The sequence below is a fragment of the Ambystoma mexicanum genome, chromosome 2p, assembly GCF_040938575.1.
Source record: "Ambystoma mexicanum isolate Mex_15411 chromosome 2p, UKY_AmexF1_1, whole genome shotgun sequence".
NCBI classification, from domain to species: Eukaryota; Metazoa; Chordata; class Amphibia; order Caudata; family Ambystomatidae; genus Ambystoma; species Ambystoma mexicanum.
The window spans coordinates 358,350,387-358,363,112 of NC_090923.1; positions in this window are offsets into that span (position 1 = coordinate 358,350,387).

Consider the following 12,726-nt stretch of genomic DNA (forward strand, 5'->3'; position numbering starts at 1 on the left):
AATTGCACTTTTGTTATTTAAGTCTGCCTTTTATTTTTTTATAGAAACTACAATTGTGTACCCCCTGTTCGGGTAATGTTTTTGTTTTCTAAATGGGGTTATGAGGTCAGTGCAGTTTTGTTATTTTTGATCTCACCATGTTTAAGCTGTGGTACACAGCGAAATGTCGGTGCAATTTCTTATGCATTTAACCAATCTTCGATACAAGCGTTTCCTCATAAACCGCAGTTGCTTAAATTGTCCATTTTCTTTGGCAGTTTTAGTTTGTCGTGCTGTGAAATGTCCACCTGTGAGCAATTGCTCTGCTCTCCTTTCGTGTGGTGGCTACACTGTTGTGCATGTTTAAAAGGCAGAATAGTTTTCAGATACAGTGTTGTGTATGTTTAAAAGGCTGACTGCATTGCCATGAGTTTCGCCCTCTGGGCTTTGTCTATTCTTTTGGTTGAAAACCAGTATGACTATTTTTGTGGTGCACAGGAATGGAATGATATGACTATAAACATATTGCTATCAAGTGAGAAATGAATGCACATGTGGCAAACCTGTATCTCACTGGCGTAACATGAGGCACGCAACCTCGCTGCACATTTGTGTCAGGGAAAGATCCAGCCCCCAGAACCAGAGGCTTCTTAGAAATGATTTCTTTCTGAAGTCAACTCGACTTCTGAGATAAATAATTTCTTTCAGAAGAAAGGTTCCTGTTGCACCACAGGATTAAACACCCATTCCCGCTTTGCAACCGGAACATTTAATTGTTACGGATCTCGAGACCATTTGTGCATGACAGGATGCTTCCTGGTTCCTGTCAGCGTGGCGCAGCTCAGGGAGCCGGATGCTCCCCTTCTGGTGCCAGTGCTTCAGTGTCCTCATTCCCATGGAGTTCTATTGGACTCCATGGGAAAGGGGATTTACCTGTGATATCCCAGTGGCACCGGGTATATCAGGCGGCGGAATCAGTGTTACAGGGTTGGCAGCAACCTGCCGGTAACAACGGCGAGTTACCGCCAACCTCATAATGAGGCCCATTGACTTTAGTCTGAAGAATAGGTGCACAAGTGCAAGGCCATTGTTAGAAAAACAAAACTTCAATTATCTTTTCTGTTAGACAAGAAGGTCAGGTAGGTGTCAGAAATTAGTAGACCGGTGTTGCATTTTCATGTAACTTTTTTCACTTTTTTGCAAGCCTCTTTATTAGCACAATTTACAAGGTTGTAAAGGGCAAAACAGTTTTTGTAGATGGGTGAGTTGCAGGTACTCATGGTCAAAACAACTTTTGCTATTCTCATATGAGTAGAGATTAACAGGGTAATTCATAGAATTTTGCAGAAAAGTGTCGCAAGCGGCTGGCGCAGAGTGTCCGCGTGCGATTGTCTGCGCCAGGCACGTGCGCTAAAACCGATTTCCGCGCACAGCGTATTCATGGATTTTAGGCTCCCAAACCAGCCGTGGCGCAGAGTATCGCAGCGACCCTGCAGCAGCGCCAGTAACGCCCCCAAGAACGCCCTCGCACAAGGAAAAGCCATCAAAATCGCTAAATCATCGCAAAGGGCTGCGCTAACCCTGGACCAGTTTACAGGGCTGCCAAACAAGGAACGCAAAGCGGGTAACGTGCATATCAGGGGTACGCGTGAAGTTATACACGCGATTAGCCAGGGTACGTGTATTTCAGGGGTGCGCGGGAAGTTCCACACGCAAATAGCCTGGGCGCGTGTATTTCAGTGGTGCGCGGGAAGTTTTACATGCGATTTCAGCAGGGTACGTGTATTTCAGGGGTGCGCGGGAAGTTCCACACGCGAATAACCGGGGCGCGTGTATTTCAGGGGTGCGTGGGAAGTTTAACACGCAATTTCAGCAGGGTACGTGTATTTCAGGGGTGCGCGGGAAGTTCCACACGCGAATAGCCTGGGCGCGTGTATTTCAGGGGTGCGCGGGAAGTTCCACACGCGATTAGGCTGGGTGGGTCCTCACAGGTGTTCCCTGTACACCCTCGACGGCCCCTGCAGGCAGCCCACAAAACAGGGGACTACCCTGCACACCTGCTCATGTCCCCCTGCACCCCCACCCCCAGCAGTGCAGGGGCACCCTCCACCAGGCCCCCACCCATGTCTCCCACCACCCCCACCCCCCAGCCACCAGGGGCAGCCTTCACCAGGCCCCCACTCATGTCTCCCACCACCCCCACCCCCCACCATCCAGGGCCACCCTCCACCAGGCCCCCACTCATGTCTCCCACCACCCCCACCCCCCACCATCCAGGGGCACCCTCCACCAGGCCCCCATTCATGTCTCCCACCACCCCCACCCCCCACCATCCAGGGTGACCCTCCACCAGGCCCCCACTCATGTCTCCCAGCGTGCTACGTGAATTTCAGGGGTGCGCGGGAAGTTCCACACGCGAATAGCCTGGGCGCTTGTATTTCAGGGGTGCGCGGGAAGTTTTACACGTGATTTCAGCAGGGTACGTGTATTTCAGGGGTGCGCGGGAAGTTCCACACGCGAATAGCCAGGGCGCGTGTATTTCAGGGGTGCGCGGGAAGTTTAACACGCGATTTCAGCAGGGTACGTGTATTTCAGGGGTGCGCGGGAAGTTCCACACGCGAATAGCCTGGGCGCGTGTATTTCAGGGGTGCGCGGGAAGTTCCACACGCGATTAGGCTGGGTGGGTCCTCACAGGTGTTCCCTGTACACCCTCGACAGCCCCTGCAGGCAGCCCACAAAACAGGGGACTACCCTGCACACCTGCTCATGTCCCACTGCACTCCCACCCCCCAGCAGTGCAGGGGCACCCTCCACCAGGCCCCCACTCATGTCTCCCACCACCCCCCAGCATCCAGGGGCACTCTCCACCAGGCCCCCACTCATGTCTCCCACCACCCCCACCCCCCAGCAGTGCAGGGGCACCCTCCACCAGGCCCCCACCCATGTCTCCCACCACCCCCACCCCCCAGCCACCAGGGGCAGCCTCCACCAGGCCCCCACTCATGTCTCCCACCATCCCCACCCCCCACCATCCAGGGGCACCCTCCACCAGGCCCCCACTCATGTCTCCCACCACCCCCACCCCCCACCATCCAGGGGCACCCTCCACCAGGCCCCCACTCATGTCTCCCAGCGTGCTACGTGAATTTCAGGGGTGCGCGGGAAGTTCCACACGCAAATAGCCTGGGCGCGTGTATTTCAGGGGTGCGCGGGAAGTTTTACACGCAATTTCAGCAGGGTACGTGTATTTCAGGGGTGCGCGGGAAGTTCCACAGGTGAATAGCCGGGGCGCGTGTATTTCAGGGGTGCGCGGGACGTTCCACACGCGATTAGACTGGGTGGGTCCTCACAGGTGTTCCCTGTACACCCTCGACGGCCCCTGCAGGCAGCCCCCAAAACAGGGGACTACCCTGCACACCTGCTCATGTCCCCCTGTGCCCCCACCCCCCAGCAGTGCAGGGGCACCCTCCACCAGGCCCCCACTCATGTCTCCCACCACCCCCACCCCCCAGCATCCAGGGGCACTCTCCACCAGGCCCCCACTCATGTCTCCCACCACCCCCACCCCCCAGCAGTGCAGGGGCACCCTCCACCAGGCCCCCACCCATGTCTCCCACCACCCCCACCCCCCAGCCACCAGGGGCAGCCTCCAACAGGCCCCCAACCATGTCTCCCACCACCCCCACCCCCCACCATCCAGGGGCACCCTCCACCAGGCCCCCACTCATGTCTCCCACCACCCCACCCCCCACCATCCAGGGGCACCCTCCACCAGGCCCCCACTCATGTCTCCCAGCATGCTACGTGAATTTCAGGGGTGCGCGGGAAGTTCCACACGCGAATAGCCTGGCCGCGTGTATTTCAGGGGTGCGCGGGAAGTTTTACACGCGATTTCAGCAGGGTACGTGTATTTCAGGGGTGCGCGGGAAGTTTTACACGCGATTTCAGCAGGGTACGTGTATTTCAGGGGTGCGCGGGAAGTTCCACACGCGAATATCCGGGGCGCGTGTATTTCAGGGGTGCACGGGAAGTTTTACACGCGATTTCAGCAGGGTACGTGTATTTCAGGGGTGCGCGGGAAGTTCCACACGCAAATAGCCGGGGCGCGTGTATTTCAGGGGTGCGCGGGAAGTTCCACACGCGATTAGGCTGGGTGGGTCCTCACAGGTGTTCCCTGTACACCCTCGACGGCCCCTGCAGGCAGCCCACAAAACAGGGGACTACCCTGCACACCTGCTCATGTCCCCCTGCACCCCTACCCCCCAGCAGTGCAGGGGCAGCCTCCACCAGGCCCCCACCCATGTCTCCCACCACCCCCACCCCCCAGCCACCAGGGGCACCCTCCACCAGGCCCCCACTCATGTCTCCCACCACCCCCACCCCCCAGCAGTGCAGGGGCACCCTCCACCAGGCACCCACTCATGTCTACCACCACCCCCACCCCCCAGCAGTGCAGGGGCAGCAGGCAGTCAGGCAGCAGCAGATGGCAGGTGGGAGCGTGCTCGGGGCTCTGGGGGGCAGTAGTTCGGCCTTCCGGGCAGGAGCATGGTATTTGTGGCCAGCTTTGTACGGAGTGATTTGGCACGTGAAAATCCTGCACGTCAGCGTGAAAGCCGAGGAAAGGCCATTAGCGCTTAAGCGCGTCAGCACGCATACGCGATTCTATTGGACCAAAGGCCCTCAGCGCGTAAGCTCGTCTGTGACGTGATCCGCACGGGTGTTTCCCACACAGCACGTGATGACAGAGCACACATGGAAAGACTGCACGTCAGAGTGTAATCGCGTGTGATTGGTGGAAATGGCCCTACACGCAGAAGTGACAAAGCGTGTAATTGGTGGAAATGGCCCTAGCGCGTACACGCCCCGTAACTGTATAAAAGGTACGCGTAGAACACCATTTCCTTGTACGTGCTTTTCGTGGAGAGCGAGTGGGTGAATTCTGTACTTCTTGTCGTTTCACACGCGATTTACTTCACAGCGTTTCAAGTTCGTATTCCCTGTTACCTCTGACAGCTTTTTCTCTTTTTTCTCTTTTACTGGTTTACCTGGGCCTGTTCCCTCAAACAGTGTTCCCTTCTACTGTTGTCCTGTCTCCTCAGACAGCGTACAAATCTTCTTTTGGCGGGGGTTTTGCCAACCAAACGCGCTCCTTTTTCACGCTCTTTTACCTGGCAGACGGTGAGTCACGCACGTATCTAACATCTGTGCTTGCCCCGTGTGTAGCCTACCCCTTCAGAGGTCATTCTAGGCTGCGTGTGACACGCATACGTTCATTCTTGTGTTACAGGGTGCCACAGCGTAGTGCAGGTTTTTCTTTCTGCACACGTGTTCTAGGAGGGGTTGCGTGCACGTCATCTCCCTTTTTTGGGGCTCCTGTGCGTAGCGTGACCCGTCATCTTTCCCCAGGGGTTACAATCAGCCTTGCAAGAGCACTAGGGTACAATTACCATCTGGTACCCAACCCCTTTGACCCCCAATTGCCCAGGACAATATTCTACAGCCACTCCCATACGCACATTAACATCAGTGCCATGGCTGGGAGGCGAGGATTCCGTAAGGGTGGCAAAGGTGGAAGAGCCACAAGTGGTGGCCGTGGTGGATCCGGTAGGGGACGTGGTCGTTACTTGCAGGATGAGCCTGTCCCCCCATGTGTGGAGGACCAGTCAAGGGCACCCATAATCCCCCCCCTCCTGTTGAGGCTGATGTGGCTGACACCATCCATGCTCAGCCCTTGTTGGACCAGCCCATTGTGGCACCAGACCTGGCTGACTCCATGGCTGACTTCCAGGTCAGCAGGCCTATGACACGTGCGCTGGTGCACGTTGATGTCACCATGCCACGTGCATCTGGGGCAGCAAGGTCATCTGCTGCACCAAGTAGGCAGGGCGGAGAGGCTGCAGGGGCAGCTGCGGCTCCATCCACCCCAGCCCTCACACACCCAGCCCAGACAGTGTCGGTCCTAGTCCATGCTGCTGACATTCCCCCTGACACCATCACACTAGAGCCAATGCCTGCACCAACTCCCATGCTGAGTGTGCAATCCCACACTCCTGATACAGAGTCCACCAGGGCTCCTGCCCCTAGTGTCCAGAGCGGCGCAGGACACTCAGGATCACCACCACCTTCCAAGCGGAAGAGGAAAAGTGCTCGTCCGGCACAGGCTGATGCCCCAGACACGGCTACACAGTCCGGCCCATCCAGGAAGCCCAGCTTCACGGATGACCAACTGAATGCACTTGTCGAGTATGTGTCCGCACATGACAACGAGATGGTCATTGTTGCAGGATTCAAGACCACACCTGCACAACGCCAGGCACACTGGCAGACCGTTGCGGACATCGTAAGTGCCCTTGGAATCGTGAGGCGCACAGCCAATGATTGCTATAAGCGCTGGAATGACCTAAAGCGCAGGGCAAAGAGTAAGCTGGCCTCAAGTCATGCCGCAACTCTAGTGACTGGAGGTGGGTCTCCAGTAGTAGACATGGAACTCACTCCAAATGAGTCAGTCGCTGGGACCTACGTCACGAAGGAAGAGATCCAAGGCGTGGGAGATCTGGCTGATTACGAGGCATTGTGCGGTGAGTGCACATACATGTGTGTGTCATCCATGTGCATGGTGTGTGTGAGGGCTTCTGTTTGTGTGACAGGTGAGAGTGTGTGCGCCTGAGTCGTATGGGTCAGCCATGTGCTTCATGCAATACATCCTGCGCAGCTGCATTTGGCCATAGCAGTATCCCTTCTGCCAACAGTAGACATCTAGCCCAACTGCACGCCAGTTGCCCTTGAAGTGTCACCTTGCCACAACATTGTTGCTTGATTTTTCATTGTTCATTTAGTCAGATTGTTTGCCTTCCACCACTATTACTAGGCATGTCGCAGTCCTCTAGTCACATGTCTGACATGGCTATGGTAAAGTGGAGTGACTTTGTTACCTGGATATCATTTGTACAAACATGTCCCTGTGCAATTGCACCATGTCGGACTGGCAGCTCCAGGTGAAGAATCTGACCTGTGTGAATTAGAAAAGCTATTACATGCGGGAACTGGACTGAATGAATAGGTGCTGCCCTCCTCTCCATCTTCACTCAATAGCAATGGTACATGCCATCTGTGTGATGGCATGTGTGTTTCACCTGCCAATCACAGGCCAATGTGTGATGCCACTGCCAGGCAGCATGCAGAAAATGTGTTCATCTTCCATCTTGGTGTCATCAGTGTGTGCCATTTGCCTGCCCTTCATACGCAGTGAGGGTGCATGCATGGGAGGGTTTTAGTCATGTGGGACATGTGTCAAACAAGTACTGGTTCTCTTGCTTCTCAGCCCTCATTGTGTGCCATGGTGCTAATGCCTGTTTCCATTTCTTTGTTTTAATGTCTTTGCAGGGGAAGACGCACCTGATACTGCTGGGGTTGTGGAGATGGTGCAGACCCAGGAGAGGTCCGAGGGCCGACCAACCACCAGTGAGGGACGTGGTGTGGTGGTGGGTGAGAACCCACAAGTGCTGCAGGTCCTGCTCTCAAGGGGTGTCTCTGGCTGCACCTCCCCCGAGCTGTACTCAGGTGTTGATTCGGATGAGACCTACGTGCCGTTGCAGGTGAGTGTTCCAGGGAGGGATTCTGTTCTGTCTCACCCACCTGCACCAGGGTCAGAACCCTCAATGGGGATGTCAGTGTTGGCAGCTACGCCTTTGGTGGTTACGGATGCAGGGTCACACTCCGCGACATCTGATCCTGTTCCTGGGCCAGCAGATCAGAGGGGGAATTCAGTCCAGCAGCCTCAGGCAGTGCCGGCACAGCAAGGCGCAGTTCGCCTTGCCCCAGACAGGTGTGGTGCCCGCCGACGTGGTGGCCGTACGCCACCTGGCAATACCGCATGGGAGCAATCCATTTACGGTATGGCAACCCAACAGACAGCATCATCCGAGATGATGGCTCAGGCCATGGATAGGGTGGCCACTTCCATTGTCCCCCCTGAAAGGCTGATGGAGCGACTAGAGCAGGCAACCGACTCCATCTGCCAGTCACACAGGGAGGACATGTTGGGGTCCAACAGGGACAGGCGGGCGGCACTGGCGACTCTGCAGGAGGCCATCTCCATTGAGTCCCAGGGCCACAGGGAAGCCCTGAGGCAGGAGCTCCTTCACCTCAGGACGACTCTTGTTGAGCTTGAGGCTTCAACACACCAAAGGACAGAACAGCAGCTGGAGCGTCTCACCCGTACGCTCTCAGCTGAGATGCAGGCAACGAGGGCGGAGGTCCGGGCATCCCGTGAGTTGTTGCATGGGGACCTCCGCACACTCATCCTCCAGAACCAGACCTACCACACCCACGTGCTTCCAGCCATGGAGGAGCAGACTAGGGCCTTGCGTGGGCTGCCTCCCATAGTGCAACCACCTCCGGATGCAGCTGCACAGGGTGATAATAGCGACAGCAGTGATACTCCCACAATAGGGTAGCCGTGTGGGCCATGAGCCCATGGAGGTGTTTTTTTCCCAGGATCCACGCAGGTGGGTTCTGGTGTGCATCCTGTCCTCGGACCTCCTGGGTGGCCTCCCCAACCCCCCCGGGCCCTTCAATGGCCATTTTTAATTTCTTTTTTTTTATTTTTATTTTTTATTTATTTTATTCCCTATTTTTTTGGGACGATTTGTTGGCTTCCGTGGTTCCTGTGGGCATACGCTGCATTGTGGCTGGGCACATGCAGGCTTGTAATGTATTTGGTTCAGATGCTTGGGTTTGAGTCACACACACCCTTCCTGCTTCCCGTTTCCATGGGCTTGCAAAGGGTGTGCCCAAGTGACAGTGAATTACACAGTGACGTTGGACTCCCATGAGCTGTGTGGGCAGTCTGTAGTCAATACTGTGTATACATTCCTAGTATATATTGCTGTTGTGTTGTACACTGCATGTTGCAGTGATGTGTAACTCATCTTCTGTGTCTACCTCCCAATTTGCAGGTCCCTTCCTCATGTCTACACAAGGACCTCTAGTCTGGAGATGTGGTCCATGTTGGCAGCAGTGCACCTACAACTCTACATGGCGCCAACACTGCACAGTTGGTAGTGGTGGGAGTGCAGGCATTTCCAGGTGGTGAGACTACTAATATTTAACATTAGTGATGTCATGTTAATGGTAGTACGTGCTCAAGTTTGTTGTTGGTCCGGCATTACTGTGAGCATTTCAGGTGTTGCAAGTATCTAATAGGGACACATTGTGACACTAGTGTCATGTTGTGTGGATGACTTTGTTTACCTGCAAATAGCATGACATGGCACGGTGTGTGGTGTGGCGGTGCTGGGGTTGGGTTGGCTGACATGGCACTGTCCTCTTGTTGCATTTTGCAAGTGGGTATTCATTTTAGCTGCTTGAATGTGCAACTTCACAAAACTGCATTGGTGGTGTTGTGACACTTCCAGGTGAACAATCTCAGGCTGATATGGTTTTCACGGTTCTTTCTCCAGAAATTCAGGCTCAGTGTCAGGTTGAGTCATCATTGATTGTCAGATGGAATGTGGCAGGGCAGTGTGCACTCCACAGGGGTGTGATTTCTATGTGAAGTAATTAGCCACTAGCTGTGTACGGGCTGCCTCCCCCCGTGCCCTATCCCCTCCCATGCGCAGCGGCTGTGCATGTGGTTGGCGATGTGGGGGCACCACCATGTCCACGGCCAGGCCCCGGCGTGTTGCAACGTTGTGCAGGACACATGCTGCCACTATGATCCTGCACACTACTGGGGGAGCGTACAACAGCTGCCCGCCAGAACGGTCAAGGGAGCAAAAGCGTGACTTCAGCACTCCGAATGTGCGCTCCACTATGCCCCGGGTTGTAATGTGGCCTGCGTTATATCTTACCTGGGGTGGCGTGGTGGGGTTCCGAATTGGCGTCATCATGTGGGGGCTGAGAGGGTAGGCACTGTCCCCTGTGGAGGTGGTGATTGGTATCATTGGTGGGGTTGTGACCTTGCTCAGTATCTGACATGCATGCATGTGCAGTGGCATTCATACTCACCAAGCAGCCATGTATCGCCATGCCGCCAAGCTTCTAGGTCCCGGCTTAGGGTGGACATTCGGTAAATGAAGCTGTCGTGGGTGGACCCGGGATAGTTGGCATATACTGAGGTGATGATTCCCTTGGCATTACATACTACCTGCACGTTGATGGAATGCCAGTGCTTGCGGTTCCTATAGATGTGCTCAGATGCCCTGGGGGGACGTAGAGCCACATGGGTGCAGTCGATGGCACCTAGCACTTTGGGGAATCGTGCCACAGCGTAGAAATCCAGGGCGGCAGCATGCCTTTCTGCAGGGGTTCTGGGCAGGTATATGTGCCTGCGGACTGATGGGCGTGCAGTGATGATGTTCAAGACCTGGTGTGGGCAGCGTGAGTGGGTGGCCTGTGATACACCACCCACAATGGCACTTGTCCGCTGAAATGATCCAGTGGCTAAGAAGTGCAGTACATTGAGGACCTTCTCCAGGGGGCTGAGTGCTTGGGAGCACAGGGTGGGTGATGTGAGGTCATCCTCCCACTCACTCACCAGGTCCAGTATGATGTGTGGTGGAAACCTGTACCTCCCATGCACCTGGTCATCAGGCATCCCGAAAAGGCTGGTTCTGGGTGTGAATATTCTGGCCCTGACTATCCTCCTCCTCCTCCTCCTTTGGTAGGCCACGCCCACTGCTGCTAGGAATGGTATGTTCATCCTGGGTCTGAGCTTGTTATTTTTTTAGCACGCAAATTAATGCGTCGCGCGTGTTGTAGGCGAGTGTGTGACCCGCGCACCCCTGAAATCCAGTACCCAGTCCAATAGCGTGTGGAAATTCCCGCGCACACCGGGATACAGGTGCGCTGACGTACTTGCGTGTGTACGTGTCCGCGCACACCTGATATACACGTACATAGGACAATCGTGTGTACAAGCACTTTTGTCCAATTACACGCGATGACACCCTGACGTGCTGTCCAATTACACGCAATGAGACTCTGCCGTGCTGTCCAATTACACGCAATGAGACTCTGCCGTGCTGTCCAATTACACGCGATGACACTCTGACGTGCAGTCTTTCCACGTGTGCTCTGTCATCATGTGCTGTGTGGGAAACACCCGTGCGGGTCACGTCACAGACGCGCTTACGCGCTGAGGGCCTTTGGTCCAATAGATTCGCGTATGCGTGCTGACGCACTTACGCGCTAAGGGCCTTTCCTCGGTTTTCACGCTGACGTGCAGGATTTTCACGTGCCAAATCACTCCGTACCAAGCTGGCCACGCGTAAGCACACGGAAGACCACGCTCCTGCCCAGAAGGCCGGACTACTGCCCCCCAGAGCCCCGAGCACGCTCCCACCTGCCATCTGCTGCTGCCTGACTGCCTGCTGCCCACGTGCACTGCCATTTGCTGCCTGCACATCAGCCAGGGGTGCTGTTGCTGTGACCACCCCTGCTGGAACCGAAGACTCCCGACTGGAATTCCATTGCTCCACAGCCCAGCCCCAGGACCCAGTTGCCCACCCACTCCTGCCTCTGGGGTTGTCATGTCGGGGCAAACACCATCTGTGACCACTGACAACCCCCGGCCAGAGAGGCAGAGGGGCACCAGCTTCAGTGCCACCGAAGTTGGTGTCCTGGTGGAGCAAGTCCTGGGGCAGTATGATGCCCTCTTCGGAAGTTCCCGCGGCGACAAGGAAGGACGGACTCGGATCTGGACTGACATCGTGACTGCCATCAACGCGGAGGGGGTGGCAGTCCGGGACTTACAACATGTCAGGAAGCGCTGGGAGGACTTCAGGTCCAGGACCCTGAACAAGGCCCGGCGCCTCTTGAAGGCAGCGGATGCCAAGGGGCGCCGGGGCTACTTGTCGGAAGAACAGATGGGGGTCCTGGTACGCATATCCCCAGCCCTCCACGTCCAGGTCCTAGAGAAGCAGACCCGTCTGGAGTCGAGCGGTGAGTGTACATGCATCCTGATTGTGAGCAGTGCGTGTGGTGATTATTCGGCATTGTGCCGGTTGCACATCTGTTTGTATGGGGTCGAGTATGGGTGGGGGTGTACAGGGCCGTGACACATGCGAGGGCTGTAATGTGTGAGACATGGATGGTGCTTGTGTGTGTGGGCTTGCATGGCAAATGCAGTTGTGCGTGCACACATGTTTGGATGAATGTGTATGTAAGTAGACATGTCCGTGATGTCAGGCATGTATGTTGTTTTCGGCTGCATGTATGAGCACTGTGTACATGTGCATGTGTGTGTATTTGTCAAGGGTGCAACAGTGATGCAACATGGATGCTTGTGACAGCGGTATGTGGAAGCCTGATTGGCAGATGTGACATGGATGCCCGTCTAAACAGTGCAACACTTGGCAGAGGTGTTGACATGCATGCAAGTGTGGTGCTGTGTGTACATGTGTGGTGCACTTCCTGTGTTGCATGTGATGTCTGGCTCCCCTTTGGCTGTTGATGCTGTTGTATGTGTAGGGATGGTGGTGGCAGTTGCGATATGGCTGTGGTATGGCTCATGTGTGTGAGTTGCAATGACATGTGTGTTGGGGATTGTGATGACATGTCTGAGGTTTGCCAATGGCACTCATGTGCAACTGTCATGCGTGTATGTGTCCATTGTACAGTGCCCTGATGCCTGTGTTTTGTTTCTCCCTGTCTGCAGCGTCAACTGATGAAGAGGGCGTAGAAGGTGCTGTGGAGCACAGCGCCGGGGATCCGACCGCCAGCCGGAGACGCAAGGCCCGGCTCCCC